Consider the following 21594-nt stretch of genomic DNA (forward strand, 5'->3'; position numbering starts at 1 on the left):
CATCTTTTATCTGTTTTCCTGTCAGTGGTAGAATGTCAGACACCATGACAAATGGCAGGCACGGCAGCACGCGGTGACAGCCTAGCAATTGAGAAATTGGTTTTAGTCCTGGCTTTGCTACTACCTAAGTGATCTGGAGTAGGTCACAACCTCTTACGCAGAGTAGATTGGAAGTGCCATGCTTTATGTTCCCTTGCAGTTCAAAGAATCTGGAAAATATTTTGATGAACAGCTCTTTGGGACACAAGAATTCTCTAAGGCTTCCCCATCTGCCACCATAAAAATGACCTAAAAGTTATTGCCTTGTTACTAACCTGGTCCTGAACATAATAAATTCATTTTTAAATGTGTTTATTTTAATCATTTAGGATATTCAAAATATCCTTCCGGCCTGAAACTCTGCCCTAGCCCTATCTAATTTTCCAGTGAAATCTTAATGATGTATTCCAGTGAGGGCATATTAATATTCTGAGGAAATACAATACCAGTACTGCAGACTCTAATTTTAGAACATTAATCACTAAAGATGGTTTCCTTCTTCCTGTCCTAATTTTTTTTTTCAGGTTGTCAGCCTCTTGGACTACATTAAGCTAGGTGGTAACTTTCCTTTATTAAACATTGCTTTCCTGAGGCTTGCCCTTTGTTAGGAATGGTAGGAGGCTCCAAAAAAAAAAAAAAAAAAAGGAGAATTCATAGCTCTTGGCAGCTCTGAGTTTGTCCTAGGGACATAAAACTTGAGGCCACATGGAAAACACCAACTGATCGGCAGAGGTATGGTCACTTTGTCACAGAAACGATTCTACTGTCATGAGATCCATTTTGGCTTTATCTCACCATCTTGCTGAGGCTGAGGCAATGAGGTGAATTAGTCTCAAAGTCATTTCCAAATCTATGGTCTAATATCTGTTTTTTGTGAGGCAGCACCCACAGTACGACACTAGGCATTCAATGAAATTCTTGGCCTTGGAGAAAACATCTAAAATATATTTAAGTCTCCTGTCCTAGAAGAAGCAACACAGCTCCTATGCTTCTACTGCCACCAAGCTAGCAGTACATACTAGGATAGCTTCCCTGCCTTTTAGGTCAGGGAGGGCCTCCAGGGCGGGTTTCTCCGACTCAGCACTATTGACATTTGGCCTAGAAATTGTACATGGCTGTGGTGCTGCTCTGTGCATAGCATGGTTAACAGATCTGGAGGACAATAGCACTCCCTACCCAGGTGTAGCAATCAAAAAGCACTCCAGACATTGTCAAATATCCCCCAGGATGCAAATTCTCTATAATATGAGAAGAAGAAGAAAAAAAATCCCAATTAATTAATTAATTAATTAATTAATTAATTAATTATTTTTGGTTAAAAATAGATACCACCACTACCGCAACCAAGTAATGCCCCAGAGGTGCCAAGCTTCCCTCCAACCCATCACCCTTGTGTGTAGTCGGGACTTTTCACAGCTGTTCAAGTCAGACTTTTTGGGCAGTTGTTCTGTTTCTTTTCCACTTGCCCTGCACCCCCAGTACCATTTGTTGGTCTACTCGCCAGGCTTTATAGCTCCTTACCAAGGTTCTAATAAGGAGACCATTATCCGAGTCTCTGTAGCCCACATTCTTAAGCACTTTGGGACAAATTCAGTGGAAAAACTGGGGAGGACTACAGTGGCATGACAAGGTGTCGTATTCAGAAGTCTTGCTTCCCAGTGCTGTGAGCCAGGGTGGAACACCAAAGCATGCATCCTCCAGTTCCTTCTCCCTCAGAGTGAAGTCTCCATGGACTCATCTGAGAACAAAAGACCTCCACCCCTATTGAGCTAGGATCTTAAAAAGTCTGGAGTCTCAAAAAGCTAATTCATTTGCTTTATTTTTTTAATATATTTTTATTGATTTCAGAGAGGAAGGGAGGAAAGAGAAATAGAACATCAATGATGAGAGAAAAATCATTGATTAGCTACCTACAAGCCCCTACTTGGGATCAAGCCCGCAACCCAGGCATGTGCTCTTGACTGGAATTGAACCCGGACCCTTCAGTCCACAGGCTCATGCTCTATCCACTGAGCCAAACCGGCTAGGGCAACTAATGCATTTTCTTTGACGCATACAGCTACCAGATGGAGAAACCAGGATTTGAAGATGGGTTTATCTACCTCCAAATGCTTATGCTCTTTCCTTCACTGCTACCAACTCTATTCCTTCAGAAAAACTAGAAACAATGGTTTGGGAGCACCATGACGGGCATCCCACATTTCTCCCTGCCTCTCCTCACACAGTAGTGTGCACATGGACATCTTTTTATGCCCACAACACTAAATCAATAGACTATGATACTCAATAAATTTAATAAACATGTAGTGTTCACTATGTGGCAGATGCTCATTTAATCCTTCTAACAACCTAACAGAGCGAACACTCTCTTTGTACCTTTTTTGTCAACCTTATTTCCATTTTCTGTTTAAGAATCTAGGAAGAACACCTGAACACCACTCAGTGGTTGTTCTTACCCATTCAGTGACCTGAGCAGTGGAGCTGCAGCCAAGCTTCAGTGGTAGCTGAGAGCTCCAGTCTTCAGTAGGGAACTGGTGGATAGGCACAGAGGGCACCTGCAGTCCTTCAGACCAGTCTGAGACCTTGGGTTCAGTAGCAGTCCATTCACCCTGAAATTCCTCCTTGGTCACAGTGCTTTCAGGAGTGGCCTGTTCTTCCTGTACAATCTCATCAGGATCTCTGTGGAAGCAGAGGTCAGGCATAATCTCCCATGAGTGTTCACAGGAGACGGTACCATTCAGAACCTCCCAGGCCACATCACACACTGAATGAGCTCCTTTGTTATTGCATGAGGATGACAATATCCACGTAGTGCACAGAGAGTGTGTGTTACACAGAGCAGAGAGACGGTAGGCAGGTTGATGTAGGACACCTCTGTGAGAGGCTGGTGGTCAGCCTGGAATCAGTCACCACCAGATATCTTGGCTCCTGGAAGCCTACCTGCAGTATGTTTAGTGAAGATTCTTGGAGAGAAGTGTCCAGCAATGGGAGTGGCTCACTGGCTGATGCTCCTAGACGATATGACACTGACCTCAGTGGGGTTTTCAATGGCAACAATGACATGAGATGCCGGAAGAAACTTCTTGTAGATTCTCTTCAGATTTACGATGCAGATGCCATCTCTTTTCCTTTTGTAGATGCATTATTCCATTTGGAGTCAAGGTTGTGTATGTCAGGCTGGGGTCTCTTCTCTGCATCCCGCATGGGGAGAGAGAGACGTGAACCTGTTCGTTTAAGTAGGAGGTGCTTATGGGATTAAAGAAAAATGAAAAGACAGACACAAAATTAGATTAAAATCTTGGGCTGGGTGTAGTGTCTGCCCTCTGACTCAAGGGACAGACAGAGAGCGCCAGCACCGGAAAGAGTTTATTATATGCGTAAATTATAGGAAGTTACATCACATCTGGGTGGGCCTTGAGCTTTTGGCGACATCATGAGATCCATCCCCTTAACACTGGGCGGGAAAGTCAGACTGAGTGGCATCCAATCTCTGGATTGGGTCCACCCTCAGGGTGTGGCTCTGCCTTCGCTCTGAGTTTCAGCCGACATATTTAAACCAAGTGCTTTTTGCCAGCGGCCCTTAACAGTTGCGCCACCTAAGTGGGTTCCTGCTGCAAGGAATTTAGGACATCCTCCTCCATTTGTTGGACATCAAGGGCTCTGGACATTGTTAAAGAAAGTTTCCCTTTCACTGATCATCAGAGAGATGCAAATTAAAATGACAATGAGGTATCACCTCACACCTGTCAGAATGGCTACCATTAACAAATCAACAAATGACAAGTGCTGGTCAGAATGTGGAGAAAAGGGAACCCTAGTACACCGGTGAGAATGCAGACCGGTACAACCATTATGGAAAACAATATGTAACTTCCTCAAAAAATTAAAAATGGAACTTCCATTTGACCCAGTGATTCCACTTCTAGGAAGATATCCTAAGAATTCTGAAACATCAATCAGAAAGAATATATGCACCCCTATGTTCATAGCAGCACAATTTACAATAGCTAAGATCTGAAAACAGCTGAAGTGCCCATCATCATATGAGTGGGTTAAAAAGCTGTGGTACATTTATACCATGGAATACTATGCAGCAGTAAAAAAGAAGAATCTCATACCCTTTGAGACAGCATGGAGGGACCTGGACAGTATCATGTTAAGTGAAATAAGCCAGTCATGATCTCATTCATATGTGGAATCTAAGTAACAAAATAAACTGATGAGCGGAGTGAATCCAGAGACATGGAATCATGGAACAGATTGAGGAATCTCAGAGGGAAGGGGTGGTGGGGGGAGAATGGGTGGGTGGGAGGTAATCAACCAAAGACCTTGTATGCATATATGCATAACTCACGGACATAGACAATAGGGTGCTGAAGACAGGGGTGGGCTGAAGGTGGTCAATGGGGAGAAAAGGGAACATAAGTCATATTTTCAACAATAAAGATTTATTTTTAAAAAGTTTCCTTTTAAGTTACAATGGGAACCCAAAACAATGCCATATGGACCTCTCTCTGGGTAACGGAGAAAGGCTCTTTATTCCTATATAAATGCTGAGTAACAGAGACAGGGATATTAATAATTTGACAAATATCACACACCTAGTCAGAGTCCCAACTGGACAAACTCTGAAATGTTTTAATCACCTGATGGTCCTTTGGAAAGAAAGAAATAAGTTTGGTATTAACTAAGTGTATTAGTCAGAGTTCTCCAGAGAAACAGAACCAATAGATAAGAAGTGTCTAGGTAGGCAGGTAGGTAGGTAGATAGATAGACAGATATGGAGAAAGAGGTGGAGAGAGAGACAGTGACAGAGACAGAGAGAAAGAGAAAGGCAGAGACAGAGATAGAGTTAGAGATTCAGGGTGGGATAAAACAATTGTGAGTATGTGAAACAGATTTAATTCTTGTATTATTATTTATTAATTATTATATTATTTTCCATACAAACAACTGTAAGTCTACTTTTGCCTCACCCTGTATTTATTTTAAGGTATGGTTCATGCAATTATGGAAGATGGCAAACCCAAAATTCATAGGGCAGCTCAACATTCTGGAAATTCAGGTTGATGTTGCAGTCTTGAATGTAAAAACCGCGGGGCAGTCCAGGAGCCTGGAAACTGAGGCAGAATTTTTATGTTGCTATCTTGAGGCAAATTGCTTCTTCTTTGGGAAAACTCTCTTTGTCTTAAAGTGTTCAACAGATTGGATGAAACCTGTCTACCGACTTAAATGTTAATCACATCTAAAAAAATACCTTCACAGATATATCTAGACTAGTGTTTGACCAAACAACTGGGTGTCATAACCTATCCAAGTTAACACTTAAATTTAACCATCACTACAAGGAATGAGAATAAGGCAATCAAAAGTATTATTCTTGACATCCACTGATTGTTCACAGGAAAGGTGGCCCTTTTAATTCCAGCAGGAAGGGGGCACTGTGCTCAAAACAAGAGCAAAGCAATGAGAAAGCTACAAAGAGGGTTAACACGGAGACTAGAGGGAATGTCAGAGGAAGGTGGAGGGGACCGATTGAGACAGTAACAGCCCAGGATGCTGCAGGAATGAGCACAACAGGTTGGCTTCTTCCTTAAAATCCATGCTTACAGATTAGATTTGACTTGTTTTAGGTAAGTCTCTATGTAAACAGATAAGATGTGCCACTGTCATGGAAATAATGGAATTTTCAAGAGCTCTGAAAACCTGCTACCCACCTAAATTCTTCTTCTTTCATCCAAAATAGCTTTTAAAGGTAATCATTGATGGTAAATACAGTAAAATGCACTCCAAGCTCTTGTAAATGGTTCCATCTAGAGACAAGCATGTGGGAACTGAGCATAAGTTAACAAGCCGCCTTCGCCAGAAGGGTTTCAAGTGCCCACAATCCCTCCTGGTGCTGTCTGCATCTTTGGGCGGTTTCATGGATTTTATGTTGTTGAGGGTTTTAAAAAATGTTTTCCCCTAATAGAAATGATTAGTGGAAAGAGGTCATAAGTGCTGCAAGGAGAATACATTGTAGAATGTAAAGTATTAAAAACTGGCTTGGGATGCAGGTGTCAGCTTCTTCTTACAATTCAGCTCAGAGCCAATTCCAGTTCTCTCGCTTATGTTCAGACTGGCCTCTGGAGAGCAAAATGTTCACATATAGCAGTTCTGTGAATTGCTTAAATGGTACCAAAAAAAAAAAAAGATAAAGAAAGATGACTCAGTTGTTCAAGAAAGAGATCATAGCTCTGTGACACATTCCCATTTCTCCTCCTTTGCTATCTGACTGTGAGCATTCGGTGCCTTAGTTTACCTACCAGCAGTACTCAAATGGTACTAACATCTGTTTTCCTTATTCCCACCTAATAAATAATAAATCAGGATGTTGGGACATTCTGTAATCTTAAAGTATATAAATCAAGCGTAGCAACATATAGAAACCATCAATATCACCTTAGGTCAAAAACAAGATTTAAATTCCAAGCTCCAGTGATGAAAGGCTAGTGGGCGGAAATGTTGTCAGTTGGCCCATAGCTCTTGTCTCCACATTTAACATGTCCGCCTTCAGAACAAGGAATCTTCCGTGAAAGATGACCTCATGGCACAGTTGCACTGTTATAATAGCAGATTGACAAAAATGGAGACAGATGGCTGCTCAGCAGCAGGTTTTTAAAACGAATTTACTGTTTATGAAATGTGCTAGATTGATAGCGTCAGTGACTGAAACTGCCGCTTAAAGGAAGAGATCAAAGGGGACAAGAACAATGACCTGAGCAGCCTCTCCTCAATTCCCCACAACCTAACCCCTGGAAGAAAGCCTGAGCAACCTGCCGAGGCCCCGAAAGTGGAACAACCTGGACTCGCCGTGACACTCACTGTGGAACAAGAGAAGAGATGCAGCAGCATTTATTTCTCACAGAACAGAGAAGATGCCAGCCAGTAAGTGACAGCTGTGCGAGGATGGGAGAAAGATCTGGGCTCTTCTCCTGGTTATTGTTTTGTGTTCATTTCTTGGAAAATAGCATAGGGGGTGGTTGGGGCAGAGTAATGGTAATGCATTTCCCAAAATGAGAGCACCAACTGAATCATTATAGCAAAATTTAAAGAAATGGTGACTGGGTAAACAAACAAAAAGTAATAAACAAATGGGACTACATCAAATTAAAAAATTTTGCACAGCAAAGGAACAATCAACAAAAGGAAAAGACAACCTACCGGATGGGAGAAGTTATTTGGCAATGATACATCCAATAAGGGGTTAATACCCAAAATTTATAAAGAACTCAGACATCTCAACACCAGAAAAACAAACAACCCAATGAAAAAGTGAGCAGAAGACATAAGTAGATACTTCTCCAAAGAAGACATACAAATAGTCAATAAATATATAAAAAGTTGGTCAGCATCAATAATTATCAGAGAAATGGAAGTCAAAACCAAAATAAAATACCACCTTATACCTATCAGAATGGCTATGATCAATAAATCAACAAATAAAAAGTGCTGGTGAGGATGTGGAGAAAAGGGAACTCTTGTGCCCTGTTGATGGGAATGCAGACTGGTGCAGCAACTATAGCCGGTGTGGCTCAGTGGAAAAAAGTGTGGAGATTCCTCAAAAAATTAAAAATGAAATTGCCTTATGAGCCAGCGATTTTACTTCTGGAAATATATCTGATGAAACCAAAACACCAGTTTGAAAGCATATATGCATCCCATGTTCACTGCAGCATGATTTACAATAGCCAAGATATGGAAGCAAACCAAGTATCCATCAATAGATGAGTAGATAAAAAAGGTGCGGTACATATATACAGTGGAATGCTCTGTAAAAAAGAAGGAAATCTTACCTTTTTACAAAAACATAGATGGACCTCGAGCAGGAATGGGCAAACTTTTTGACTCGAGGGCCACAATGGGTTCTTAAACTGGACCAGAGGGCCGGAACAAAAGCATGGATGGAGTGTTTGTGTGAACTAATATAAATTCAAAGTAAACATCATTACATAAAAGGGTACAGTCTTTTTTTTCAATAGTTTTATTCATTTCAAAAGGGCCGGATCCGGCCTGCGGGCCGTAGTTTGCCCACGGCTGACCTAGAGGTACTATGTTAAAATAAGTCAAACAGAGAAAGACAAATATCACATGATTTCACTTATATGTAGAATCTAAAGAACAAAATAAAATAGAAACAGATTCATAGATACAGAGAACAAACTGATGGTTGCCAAAGTGGAGGGAATTTGGAGGGCTGGGTGAGAAAGGTGGAACGATTAATAAATACAAAATAGAAATTATAGAATAGTCACAGAGATTTAAATTGCATTATAGGGAATCCTATCTAATAATAGACAAACATGGTAATTAACCGTACCTCCGACACCCTTCCCATTGGCTAATCAGGGCAATATGCAAATTAACTGCCAACCAAGATGGCAGCCAGCAGCCAGGCAGCTGAAGCGAATAGGAGGCTTGCTTGCTCCAGTAATGGAGGAAGCCAAGGTTCCCCGCCTGCTGCTGCCGACCTCTGAGCTGCACTCTAAGAAACAATGTTGCAATTATAGAAGCTAAACAAACCCCAGAAACCTGCTTTCAGCCATGCGTGGCCTCAGAGCTGGAGCTGCAGCAGTGTTTCAATTATAGAAGCCAAACAAACCCAGATCCCTGCTTTTAGCAGCTGAGGTCTCAGAGCTGGAGCCGAGCCTGAGAGCTAAAGCCAGCTCTCAGCTCCAGTGACAGCCATAGAAGGTAAATAAATCCCAGAAGAAAAAAAGGAGAGGTTGGAAGCTTCAGTCACCCGCCAGCCTGAAAACGGCCCTCAGCCCCTCACCCAGACTGGCCAGGCACCCCTGTGGGGACCCCACCCTGAAGGGTGTGTGACCAGCTGCAAACAGCCATCATCCCCTCATCCAGGCTGGCCAGGCACCCAAGTGGGACCCCCACCCTGATCCAGGACACACTTCAGGGCAAACCAGCTAGCCCCCACCTGTGCACCAGGCCTCTATCCTATATAGTAAAAGGGTAATATGCAAACTGACCCTAACAGCAGAATGACTGGGAATGACTGGTCACTATGACACGCACTGACCACCAGGGGGCAGACGTTCAATACAGAAGCTGCCCTCTGGTGGTCAGGGTGCTGTCACATGGGAGGAACTCTGCTCATCCACAAGCCAGGCTGATGGCTGCCAGTACAGCGGTGGTGGTGGGAGCCTCTCCTGCCTCCTCAGCAGCGCTAAGGATGTCCAACTGCAGTTTAGGCCTGCTCCCCGCTGGCAAGTGGACATCCCCCGAGGGCTGCCGGGCTGCCAGAAGGATGTCTGATTTCCATCTTAGGTCCAATCCCCTGGGGAGCGAGCCTAAGCCAGCAGGTGGTCATCCCCTGAGGGGTCCCAGACTGCAGGAGGGCACAGGCCGGGCTAAGGGACCCCCCTCCCCCTGAGTGCACAAATTTTTGTGCACTGGGCCTCTAGTACAGTCAATAATATCATAATAACTGTGTATATAAATGGGGCCAGGTGGGTACTTAAAATATTGGGGGGACCACTCTGTAAAGTACATGATTGTCTAACCAATGTGTTGTACACCTGAAACTAATACATAATAACATTGAATGTAAGCTTCAATTGGGGAAAAAAATAGAAATGGTGACAGTTCTCATTAATCCCCTGAAGTTTCACAAGTTCCAACCATCATTTCTGCTAATCCCATACAAACTGTAGTTAGTCTTCTCAGGCTGCAGTGAGTTTTATGATGCCCTTCTTTCATAATGTCAATGGATTCTGCCTAATTCCCTAATTCTATTTTCTGAATCATTTTCTTGAAAGAGACTCAAACTTCAGTCAAACACACCAGTGTTGTACATTTCCTGGACACTTTTGAGGAACCTCTAGCACCTTTTGGCAGCTATTGTGACTCAGTGACATAAAGAGAACTCACAGGCAAGTAAAAGTGATTGTGAACCAAGGGAAAGTAGGTCTCTATGACCTTCACATGCCCAGTGATGGGGCGCTTCAATGTGCTCCTCTACTGTTTGGCCTGTTCCATCGTCTTTTCACTGTCCTTTTACTGCAAAGTTTAGTACCATACTGGATTTGAACATGTAACATAAAAGTATTCCTGCCTGGCTGGCATGGCTCAGTGGTTGAACATCAACTTTTGAACCAGGAGATCACAGTTCAATTCCTCATCAGGGCACATGCCCGGGTTTCAGACTGGGTCCCCAGTGGGGGGCATGCAGGAGGCAGCCAATCAATGATTCTCTCTCATTATAGATGTTTCTATCTGTCTCTACCTTCCTCTCTGAAATCCATAAAAATAAAAATAAAAAAGTATTCCTGGGACAAGCTGCACTAAATGGGTGAGTACTGAATGGGATATGACTGTAACCATAAAAACATTCTGGTTTGACACTCAGGAGAAAGCAGTAATCCTCAGGAGGCATTTAGGCCATGCTCTCTGACCATATCTGGGAAGCCTTGAATATTTGCCTCCCACAACCCCTGTCTGAGGAGCTCACTATTTAAAGGGCACTGTCCCTGAGGCAGGCTGGTACATGGACTCGGCATGTTGCAGTGGGGCCTCTGCTGAACATTGCCTGCCAGCCCTCTCTAAAAGCTGGATATGGGACTAGAGCAAGAGTCATAGAAAGGAGGAACTCTAAGACCAGACACTAACCAGAAACTGTAAGGTTGGAGGACAGCAAAAAGTCAGTCAATGTCCCTGGTCATCTTATAAACAAAAAAGTTTGTGGGTTTGATTCTCCGGAAGGGTATATGCTTATATTGCAGGTTCCATTCCCCATTGGGACATGTATGGGAGGCAACTGATAGATGTTTCTCTCACATAATGGTTTTCTCTCTCTCTCTCTCTCTCTCTCTCTCTCTCTCTCTCTCTCTCTCTCTCTCTCTCCTCTCCCTCCCCCTCTCTCTAAAAATCTATTAAAAACATATCCTTGGATGAGGATTTAAAAAGCAAAAATGTTAGTCAATAGGAACAACATAGACTGACTGAAATCGCTGTCACCACAAGGGAAGTGCAGTAAATCAAGGAAGAATCCCTCTTTCTCTCCTGAGTGACCTGGCATGAGGCCTTGCTCTATGGCTGTTGAGCTGATTTCCAATCTCCCCGGCTTTTCCTGCATACTTTAAGTTTTTTAAACTGGCTTACCTTGAGCATGCACCTGTTTCTTGTATCTCACAAGCACTTAACACAGGTGTCATCTCACTATACCCTGGGACAGCTGGATGTGAGGGTCAGGACACCACCCTTGATGTGGATTTATAATGGCTACTTTTAGCACCAGGATGAGTCTCCTAGGAAGCCCACAGTTAGAAGAGGATTTATTTAGGCACGTCTTCACTCAGACACTCAACAGTCTTGATAAATGCCTATTCTGTGGCAAGCAATGTGCTAAGCACTACTGATACAAAGGAAATTTAGAAATGAACCTTAATCTCAAGAGCATTCCAAGAACTTGAACTTCCAAGTCCACAGTTCTCTGATAGTCCAACAGCTATTAGAAGCATCCTCAATATTTTCAGTCAGAGATTATGGAACAAACACCACTGTCAAATAAGCACCATCATTGCCAGTGGATCAACAAGAGCTTAGGAGGGCTTAGTTATATAGACAACTGAGAAAAGAAAATTAGAGTTAAACATCTAAGGCAAGTGATTGAAAGGTTAGCTCTTTCTACTCAGAAGAATCTCAGCAAAATTGAAAGATCAGCAAACAAAAGATGAAAGCACTAGAATATTGCAGAAACACTTTAATTCTACATTTCTGATATAAATGCAATTGCAACCTGCCCAGGATTGGTCAGCAGGTGGGAGAAGGAGGGCAATGGAGGTTTCTATTAAGATTCAGAGGAAGCCTGGGTCAAGAGAAAAATGCAAAGGAGCTGCTTCCCCTGGGAATAGTCTAGGGCAGGGAAAGTCACTGTTAGCTCCAAAAATGCTTTTGTGTAAATTAGGAAAAGATGACTCCTCTGGGCCAACAAAACCCCATGACAGCATTTATGCTTCAGCAAGCACAGTGTAGGCTGGCTTTCCGCCCTCATTTCTCCTCTTGGCAAGGTGTCCTTGTGCAGTTAACACCTTACAAACCCTTACATGGCACAGAGAAGGAAGAAAAAAGAAACAAAAAAAGGACCATGCAGAGAGAAACAGAAAAAGACAGAGAATGCGACTGAGAGGGAAGGTTGAAGAAAGGAGACAAAGAAAGGCAAAAAGGAAATTTGGAAGAAAGAAAAGAAGGAAAGAAGGAAGGAAGGAAGGAAGGAAGGAAGGAAGGAAGGAAGGAAGGAAGGAAGGAAGGAAGGAAGGAAGGAAGGAAGGAAAAGAGGGAGGAAGGGAGGGAGGGAGGAAAAGAAAGGAAGCCAGATGTTTTAGAACTATTTCTCCATGGCAAATCAATGCTCAGTAGTGATGGAGAGGCCAGTGATGGTGACAACTCTAATAATATCACTTCAGTTGAAATGAACATACTTGTCTTAAGGACTGACTTGTGATGCACAAAACAGAGCAGAGTAAGGGGACTAAGAGTGGCCACCTTCTTGTCCTAAGTGGACTGCTGCCTGTGGGAGCACCAAGGCCCATGTGATTAATCCTGAACAGAAAGACCCATTTCAAACAAGGTAAAGGAGGCATCATGACTTTGCTAGTGAATTAGAAAGTCCAACCTTGACCAGAAGTAAAGAAACAACCAATTTACCTACCAGCCACCAATCCACCAATCAGCCATCCAAGTAGAGCCTTTGACTGTAAGGCACATATTGATTTTCTGGATGCTTAATTAAAATGCTAGATGTCTTGTCAGGCATTTTCAACTATCACAATTGTCAACAGAAAGAAAAATTGAATCCCTGAAAATTTAAGGGTTTTATTTGGGCCTTACTGAGGACTATAACCCAGAAGCCTTGAAAGAGTGCTCCTACCAAAGGGAGTGGTGCTTCTATAGGCAGAAAAGTCAAAAGTTTCAATTATAGTCCATACATTTTAATAATAAACAGTCTTACAACAAAAGGAAAGAATGTCTAGAAAAGATAAGGTTGGATCCTCATGCCCCATGGCTTCAGGGAATCTGGAAACTGGATCTGGAAACAACTGAATTACTTTGAAAGCCTTTGAGATGATTTTTATGTGGATTAGAAAGGACAGGCACTGTTTTCTGTAATCATTAACCTTTAGTTTGAAACTCTGCAGGAGGTGTACTAACGAGCCCCCAGGGTTCATGCCTAATGAGGAATTTAGGGAGGTTCATCATTATCTCTCCATATTGATTTAGAGGAGCAGTTTCAGGACCCTTTCCTTTCCTTACTTGATCCACCCACCTCCACTACCACCACCACAAAAAAATTCCCTCCCATCCATCCCCAGCTGCCATGTGGCCTGATTTTGGAGATTCCTAGCAGTCTAGGGAGAACCGTCTTATTGCATATGACATGTCCTAGATCAGTGATGACGAACCTTTTGAGCTCGGCGTGTTAGTATTTTGAAAAACCCTAACTTAACTCTGGTGCCGTGTCACATATAGAAATTTTTTGATATTTGCAACCATAGTAAAACAAAGATTTATATTTTTGATATTTATTTTATATATTTAAATGCCATTTAACAAAGAAAAATCAACCAAAAAAATGAGTTCGCGTGTCATAGGTTTGCCATCACTGTACTAGATCAACATCTTGGTTACCAATTTAGAAACTTCCAAGCAGCTGAACTTTGAAAGATCTTGTTTAAGATTCTCCAAAAATAGTTTACAATAACCTTGGTCATTGTCAGCTTAGTTCCTGACAATAAGGAAATACCTAACAGACAACTGAGAGCTAAGTCTTAAATACATGAGCCCAAAATATGTGGATGTTTGTTGCAAAAAGAGAGATGCTACAAGAGGGAAAAGGTATACTAAAAATAAAGCCCACGTATGGCATCTCTTTATCATAGCAAGAGCGCGAAAGGTCTTGTCCTAACTTTTGATTCTTTCCATCATTTATTCAACACAAATTTACTGAGCTCTTGCCTGAGTTTCAAATACTGAGCCAGGCTTTGCAGAGAAATGAGTGAGGAAGAAAGAGTTCAACCCTGTCCTCAAGGAACTTTCAATCTATTAAACAAAGAACTATGCAATGAATTACTTAGTAGTGTAACTCAGCCCAAGTACGGGGTTCTGGGCAGGTGTGTAACTGGGGCATCTGGTCAGGACTGCTGGGCATGACACTTAATTTGAGATCTTAGGACTGGATAGGAGTTAGCTAGACAGAGTTAGGAAAGAGTAAACCAGGGAGAAAGAACAGCCACACAGAAAGAATTGCAACCCCAAGACTCCCATCCAGATCATGAGAAATGATGAGTAGGCACGGGTTAGATCATTGGGTTCCTTAATCTTCCAGTTTCAAACCACAGAACTACACAGGGCTCCGCAGCCCCTTCTCTACCTTCCCAGATCCAAACAGAGCTGCCACACCATTCAGGAGACCCCTCTACCTCTCAGAAAAACAGATCTCATAGCTTCCAGTAACTTCCTATAAGCTTGAGCTTCCCAATGACTCTCCTAAGGCTGTCTTGCCTCTCTGTGGGAACAGAATACAACATCTTAATATTTTCAGTTTCCTTTAAGAAGGTTAAATAGCCCAAATGGCTTTACTACATACATGTTGAGTCTATATTCCTTCTACTTAATCATTTTAATTCCTTTTACACTCTTTAGAAAAGAGAAATTCTGCAAGAGGAGAATCCCAGAATTCATATAAGTTTAAGTAATAGCCCTAAAAAATGTATAAAAGATTTCACTTCTCTGCACTTCCCTTTCTCTAGTCAGATTCAGCTAATGGTACACAATAGAGGGAGTCAAGGTGTTCCCCTAACATTTACAATATGTAATTTTGCAGCTAAAATAAGAAATAGGTGGAAATCTTGCTGTTTCTGGGATTCCTGAAATTTGAGGTATAGTGTAGTCCAGACAGGAGATGAGTTCTGCCCTGGACTTCAACTCTGTTTAATTGACAGTGGCAGCCGGGAGCACAGTCTTGATGATTCTGAGGCTACACAGGTCACAGAGGGAAGGTCTGCGTGGTCAGCCAGTGACGGGACATGGGAGTGGTGAGTCACAGCAAGCATGCCACATGTTTCCTATCCCTGGAAGAGTGCTTAAGAGAAGTCATGGGCTTTTAAGCTTGACATGCTACAGGTGAATTCTGGCTAGCTGCTTGCCAGGTCCAATCTTGAAACTGAAAGGAGAAGGTTCCAGTGGTTCTCAACCTTGGCTGCACATTAGAATCACCTGGGAATCTTTTTAAAATCCTGATTTCTGGGCCTCATCCTCCGGAAATTGTTTCTTTGTTACTAATGTTGTGGCCCCACCCGATAACAAAGAAACAGAATTTCCGGAGGACGAGGCCCAGAAATCAGGATTTTAAAAAGATTCCCAGGTGATTCTAATGTGCAGCCAAGGTTGAGAACCACTGCATAGAAGGTCATACATCAGATCTTCAAGACCTCATCAGATTAAGTTAGTAACATTTACTCTGACCCCAGTACGTTTTTGCAGTCCTCTCTACCCTATGCGTACAAACACAGTCACCTGATCAGTAATAACTCACATTTGATTAGTCAGTGGCTCCCATCTGAATCACACCGACTTCAGACTTGTGAGATCCTAAGCAGAGAACCCAGCCAAGCCTGCCTGGACTTCTGACCTAGAGAACTATGAGGTAATGAATAGCTTTTTTAAGCTGCTAAGTTTTAGAAATGTGTTATACAGAAACAGGAAACTAACACATGGCAAAATCAGAGAAACAATTATCTCTATTCAACAGCCCCAGGGCAGTGTTAGTTCAGCACCGATACTCTATAGTTCAGGGAAATGGATCTTTCTGATTTTATTTACAATTTTACTGTTTGTCAAAGTTCAGACATGTGTCCAATGGGCTTGGGGCCTAAAGATAGCCACTACTCAGTCTTTAGAATTACTCTTCTCAGATCTTGGTTAAAACTCTTGCAGTCTTTATGAGAAGTTCTTGTAGGAGGCTTCCCAATTCTGACTTGCAGAGATGTATGAGGTCATCTCCATTCACTCACTCATTCATTAAACAATGAGTACCTACTACATGCCCAGCTCTGTTCTAGGTTCTGGTGATATGGTAGGAATGCAGCATAGTCCTGTTTCTTACAGAGTTTACCTTTTCATAAGTGGTGGAGAGATGAACAAATATATATTTATGTCAGGTGATGCCAAGTGCTATGAAGAAAAATGGAGCAGCCCTGGCCCTTATGACTCAGTTGGTTTGGCATCATCCTATGCACCAAAAGATTGCCAGTTTGATTCCTGGTCAGGGCATATGCCTGGGTTGTGAGCTCAATCCCTGGTAGGGGTGTGAGGGAGGTAACCATTGAGCTTACACTCTCATATCGATATTTCTCTCTCTCTCTCTCTCCTTAAAAAAAAAATCAATAACAATTATATTTTTTTTAAAAAAAAGAAAATAAAAATATAGCAGAGTAAGAGGATTAAGAGCAAGCTGACAGTGGAGTAAGAATTTTATATATGGTGGTCAGCAATGACCTGTCTGATGGGGGTCCATTTGAGCAGTTGAAGAGTGAGCCATGCAGATATGTAGGGAAAGAGGATTGCATGCAGAAGGGATGCTAAGTGCAACGATGCTGAGATGGGAGAGTACTCAGCATGTTTGAGGACTGACATTGTTGGAGAGTAATGAGCAGAGGAGAGAAGGAAATGAGGTCAGTGAAACATCTGGGGCAAGATCAAGGAGCCACTCCAAAAATGTCCAGGGGAGGCATCTCCTTCCCTAAAGCCTTCTCCTCCTTTTTCCACTGAAACATACCAAAGCAGGTACAGGGCCAGCAGGAGAAGGCCAGGGGTAGCCACCCTAATGCCTCTTAATCTTCATAGGAGGCTCTTCTCCCCCACCCAGAGATAAGAGCTATGGGATTGGAGCAGAGAGAAAGGGCAGCTCCAGCAATCATGCTGATCAAAATAACATGGAAACATTTTATAAAATTAAAAATCTAAAACAAACTTTAGCTCTTAAATGATTCTAATATTTTTTTCAACTAAGGGAATACAGATAAATTGACATATATAGTAGGGTTGAGCTGTGGGGCCAGTAAAATGTTCTCCAGGAAAGAGTTATTTGGAAATAAGATGTCCAGGTAGGATTGCTAGCAGAGAAAGCTCTTAACCTTAGCTTAAAATTTTAAACACAGGCAGGTTGAGGTTAAAATAAAATGCACAATTCTATTGGTATATAGGAATGAAGAAAGAGACATTGGTCTAGAGAAAGCTCTAAACTAAAATTTGATTTTTAGTTAAGGTTATTTTGGGGGAATACACATTAAAAAAAGACACCTTTTAAGTAAAATTGAAATATGCTTTTGAGTGACAGTTCAGGGTAGTTGACCATGGCTGTATCAAGAAGGCCTTACTCTGGAATTACAAGATGGTGGCTGAGGGGATGGCAATAAGGGAGAGAATGTGAGTAAATGAGGGAGCGAAAGGGGAGTGTGTGGACTTATGGTGTGTGTGTGTGTGTGTGTGTGTGTGTGTGTGTGTGTGTGTCTGAGTGAGGGACAACCTGATCTCACAGGAACCTTGGTGGCTGGTGGACCGGGCTTGCATAACCAGACAGCCTCTGCTACTGCTATAATCTCTCTGGAGTGCTGGCTCTGCCACAGAGGCTGTGCCATCTTAAAGGGGAGAGCTTCTGTGACTGGGAGCCTAGCCTCACCTCCATGTAGGGTGCTCTCAGATATCACCCGGGATCCTACAGACACTCAGCCAGAGACCTGCTGCCTCGGCTGCTGACCCACGGACACCGGGACTCCAGCCACCCCAGCTGAGGGCTTCTGTGAGTTCCGGAGGGCACTCCCCTCCCCCCAGCCAGAAGCTTTAGCCCCAGGCACCACGATTATGCATGCGAACAGCTGAGCCTTACACAGCAGCCCTGGGAACCATGACCACTCCAGCAGCCACGCAAGCAGCTGCCACCAGCAACCACCAGAGGAGTAGCCACTGCCCGCAACTGCATGAGAAGCAGCTGCCACCCACGACCACCTAAGGAGCAGCTGCTGCCGGGGACCACCCGAGGCGCAGCCTCCCTGTGGGCAGCTGCTGCCTGCAACTGCCCAAGTAACAGCCACCCCATGAGCAGCCACTGTCCTGTGACCGCACAAGGAATGGATGGCCCATGATCACCTGAGAAGCAGTGCCACCCACGACCATGCTCACAACTTCAGCCACAGGCCCCACGCCACTCAACACCTAGTGGAGAGAAAAAATGGAGACAGAAGAACAACATCCAAAGGAAAGAAAAGGAGAAATCGGCAGAAAAGGAACTAAATGAAATAGAGGCATGAAATATGCCAGAAAAAGAATTCAAAATAAGGGTCATATAGTTTATAAATTGGATAGATGAGAAAATCAACAACCTATGTCAGAATCAGGAGGAAATAAAGAGTGATATAGCTACAATAAAAAACAATATGGAAGCTTTCAAGAGTAGAATAGGAGAAGGGGAGAACTGAATTAGCGAATCAGAAGAAAGGGAAGCAAAACACACCCAATCTCAACTGCACTTGGAGGAAAAAATCAAAACACATGAGAAGAGCCCAAGGGAGCTTGGGACAACATGAAATGAAGTAATATACATATAATAGGGGTGTCAGAACGACAAGGAGAGGAGCAAGGGTTAGAAAACCTATTTGAAGAAATAATGTCAGAAAACTTCTCTGATTTGGGGAAGAAAAAGTCATACAAGCACAGAGTCCCAAACAAGGTGAACCCCAAAGGATCCACACCAAGACATGTCGTAATTACAATGGCAAATGTTAACAACAAAGAGAGAATCTTAAAGGCTGCAAGAGAGAGACAGAAAGTTACCTATAAGAGATCTCCCATTAGATTATCACATTATTTCTCAACAGAAACACACCAGGCCAGAAAGGAATGGAAGAAAGTATACAAAGTGATGCAAAGTAAGGGACTGAATCCAAGAATACTCTATCCAGCAATGGTATCATTCAAAATTGAAGGGGAAATTAAGAGCTTCAAAGACAAAAAAAAAGCTAAGGAAGTTTTATCACTACCAAGCCAGCAATGCAAGAAATGCTAAAACAAACAAACAAACAATCAAAAACCTGTTGTAAAAAGAAGAAAAAAAAAGGAGGAAGAAGGAACAAAGACACAAAAAATAAAAATGGCTACAAACAAGTACCTATCAATAATAACTTTCAATGTAAATGGCTTACCTGCTTCAATCAAAAGACATTGAGTGGCCTAATAGATAAGAAAACGTGACCCATATATTTGCTGTCTACAAGAAACCCACTCAGAGAAACAGACTCACACAGACTGAAAGTGAAGGGATGGAAAAATATCTCTCAGGTAAATGGAAATTAAAAAACAAACAAACTGGGGTAGCAATACTTATATCTGACCAAATAGACCTCAGAGTGAAGGCCATAACAAGAGATAAGGAAAGCCAATTCATAATACTAAAGGAATCGATACAATAAGAGGATATAACCCTGGTAAACATATATGCACCCAATGCAGGAGCACCCAAATACATGAAAAAACTCCTCAAAGATAACAAGGAAGAGATCGACAACAATGTACTCATAGTAGGGGACTTTAATACCCCACTGACATCACTGGATAAATCCTCTAGACAAAAAATTAGCCAAGAAACAGCAATCCTAAATAACTCACTAGATGAGATGGACTTAATTGACATCTTCAGAACATTTCACCCCAAAACTACAGAATATACCTTCTTCTCAAGTGCACATGGGACATTTTCAAAGATAGACCACATATTGGGTCACAGGCAAAGTCTCTCTAAATTCTAAAAGATTGAAATCATATCAAGCATCTTCTCAGACCACAATGGCCTAATATTAGAAATCAACTATAATAAAAACAATTTAAAAAATTCAAACACTTAGAGCCTGAATAGCATGCTGTTAAATAATGATTAACTTACCAAAGAAATCAAAGAAGAAATTAAAAACATCCTGAAACTAATGACAATGAAAACACAACAATCCCAAACCTATGGGACACAGTGAAGCAGTCCTAAGAGGGAAGTTCATAGCACTACAGGCCTACCTCATAAAAAAGAAAAACTAGTAACAAATTATCTAACTCCACAACTTAAAGAATTAGAAAGAGAGCAATAAGAGTGAAGGAGGTAATAAAATTTGGAGCAGAAATAAATGAAATAAAGACAAAACACACACACACACACACACACACAACATTACAAAAGATCAATGAAACCCAGAGCTGGTTCTTTGAAAGGAAAAACAGGATTAATGAACCTCTAGCCAGGATCACTAAGAAGCAAAGATAGAGGACCCAAATAAACAAAATCAGAAATGAAAGAGGCAAAATAACAATAGACCTCACAGAAATACAAAAAGATTGTAAATATATATATATATATATATATATATATATATATATATATATATATACTATGAGCAACTCTACTCCAACAAAGTAAACAATCTAGAGGAAATTGACATATTCCTAGAAAAATGCAACCTTCCAAAACTCAATCAAGAAGAATAAAAAGATCTCAACAGGCCGATAACTAAGGAGGAAATTGAAGCAATCATCAAAAAGCTTTCAGCAAACAAAAGCCTGGAGCCAGACAGCTTTACAGGAGAGTTTTATCAAACATTCAAAGAACTAAAACTTGCCAAAACCGGTTTGGCTCAGTGGATAGAGCGTCGGCCTGCGGACTGAAAGGTCCCAGGTTTAATTCCGGTCAAGGGCATGTACCTGGGTTGCGGGCACATCCCCAGTGGGAGATGTGCAGGAGGCAGCTGATCGATGTTTCTCTCTCATCGATGTTTCTAACTCTCTATCTCTCTCCCTTCCTCTCTGTAAAAAATCAATAAAATATATTAAAAAAAAAAACATTCAAAGAACTAAAACCTATCCTTCTCAGACTATTCCAAATAGTTCAAGAGGAAGGCATACTTCCAAGCTCTTTCTATGAAACCAGCATCACCCTAATATCAAAACCAGATAAAGACACTACAAAGAAAGATAATTATAGGTCAATATCCCTGATAAACATAGATGCTAAAATCCTCAACAAAATTCTAGCAAATCAGATCCAGCATTACATTAGAAAGATCATACACCATGACCAAGTGGGATTTATTCCAAGGATGCAAGGCTGGTACAATATCAGCAAATCCATAAACGTGATACACCATATAAACAAATTGAGAGACAAAAATCACATAATCATATCAATCAAAGCAGAAAAAGCATTTGACAAAACCCAACACCCTTTCCTGATAAAAACTCTCAGCAAGGTGGGAATAGAAGGATCATACCTCAATATAATAAAAGCCTTATGTGACAAACCTACAGCCAACATCATACTCAATGGGCATATACTAAAACCATTTCCCCTGAGAACAGGAAAAAGACAAGAATGCCCACTCTCACCACTCCTGTTCAACATAGTACTGGAAGTGTTAGCCATAGTGGTCAGACAAAAAGAAATAAAAGGCATCCAAATTGGAAAAGAAG

The 21594-nt window shown here is 41.9% G+C and overlaps 1 pseudogene; it reads right to left on the bottom strand.

Annotated features, from left to right (window-relative positions):
• Positions 1 to 2429: 2429 nt before the first annotated feature.
• LOC132226693 (small ribosomal subunit protein uS2-like) lies at positions 2430 to 3707 on the bottom strand (annotated as a pseudogene).
• Positions 3708 to 21594: the final 17887 nt, after the last annotated feature.

Source organism: Myotis daubentonii, chromosome 2, assembly GCF_963259705.1.
Source record: "Myotis daubentonii chromosome 2, mMyoDau2.1, whole genome shotgun sequence".
Classification (NCBI taxonomy): domain Eukaryota; kingdom Metazoa; phylum Chordata; class Mammalia; order Chiroptera; family Vespertilionidae; genus Myotis; species Myotis daubentonii.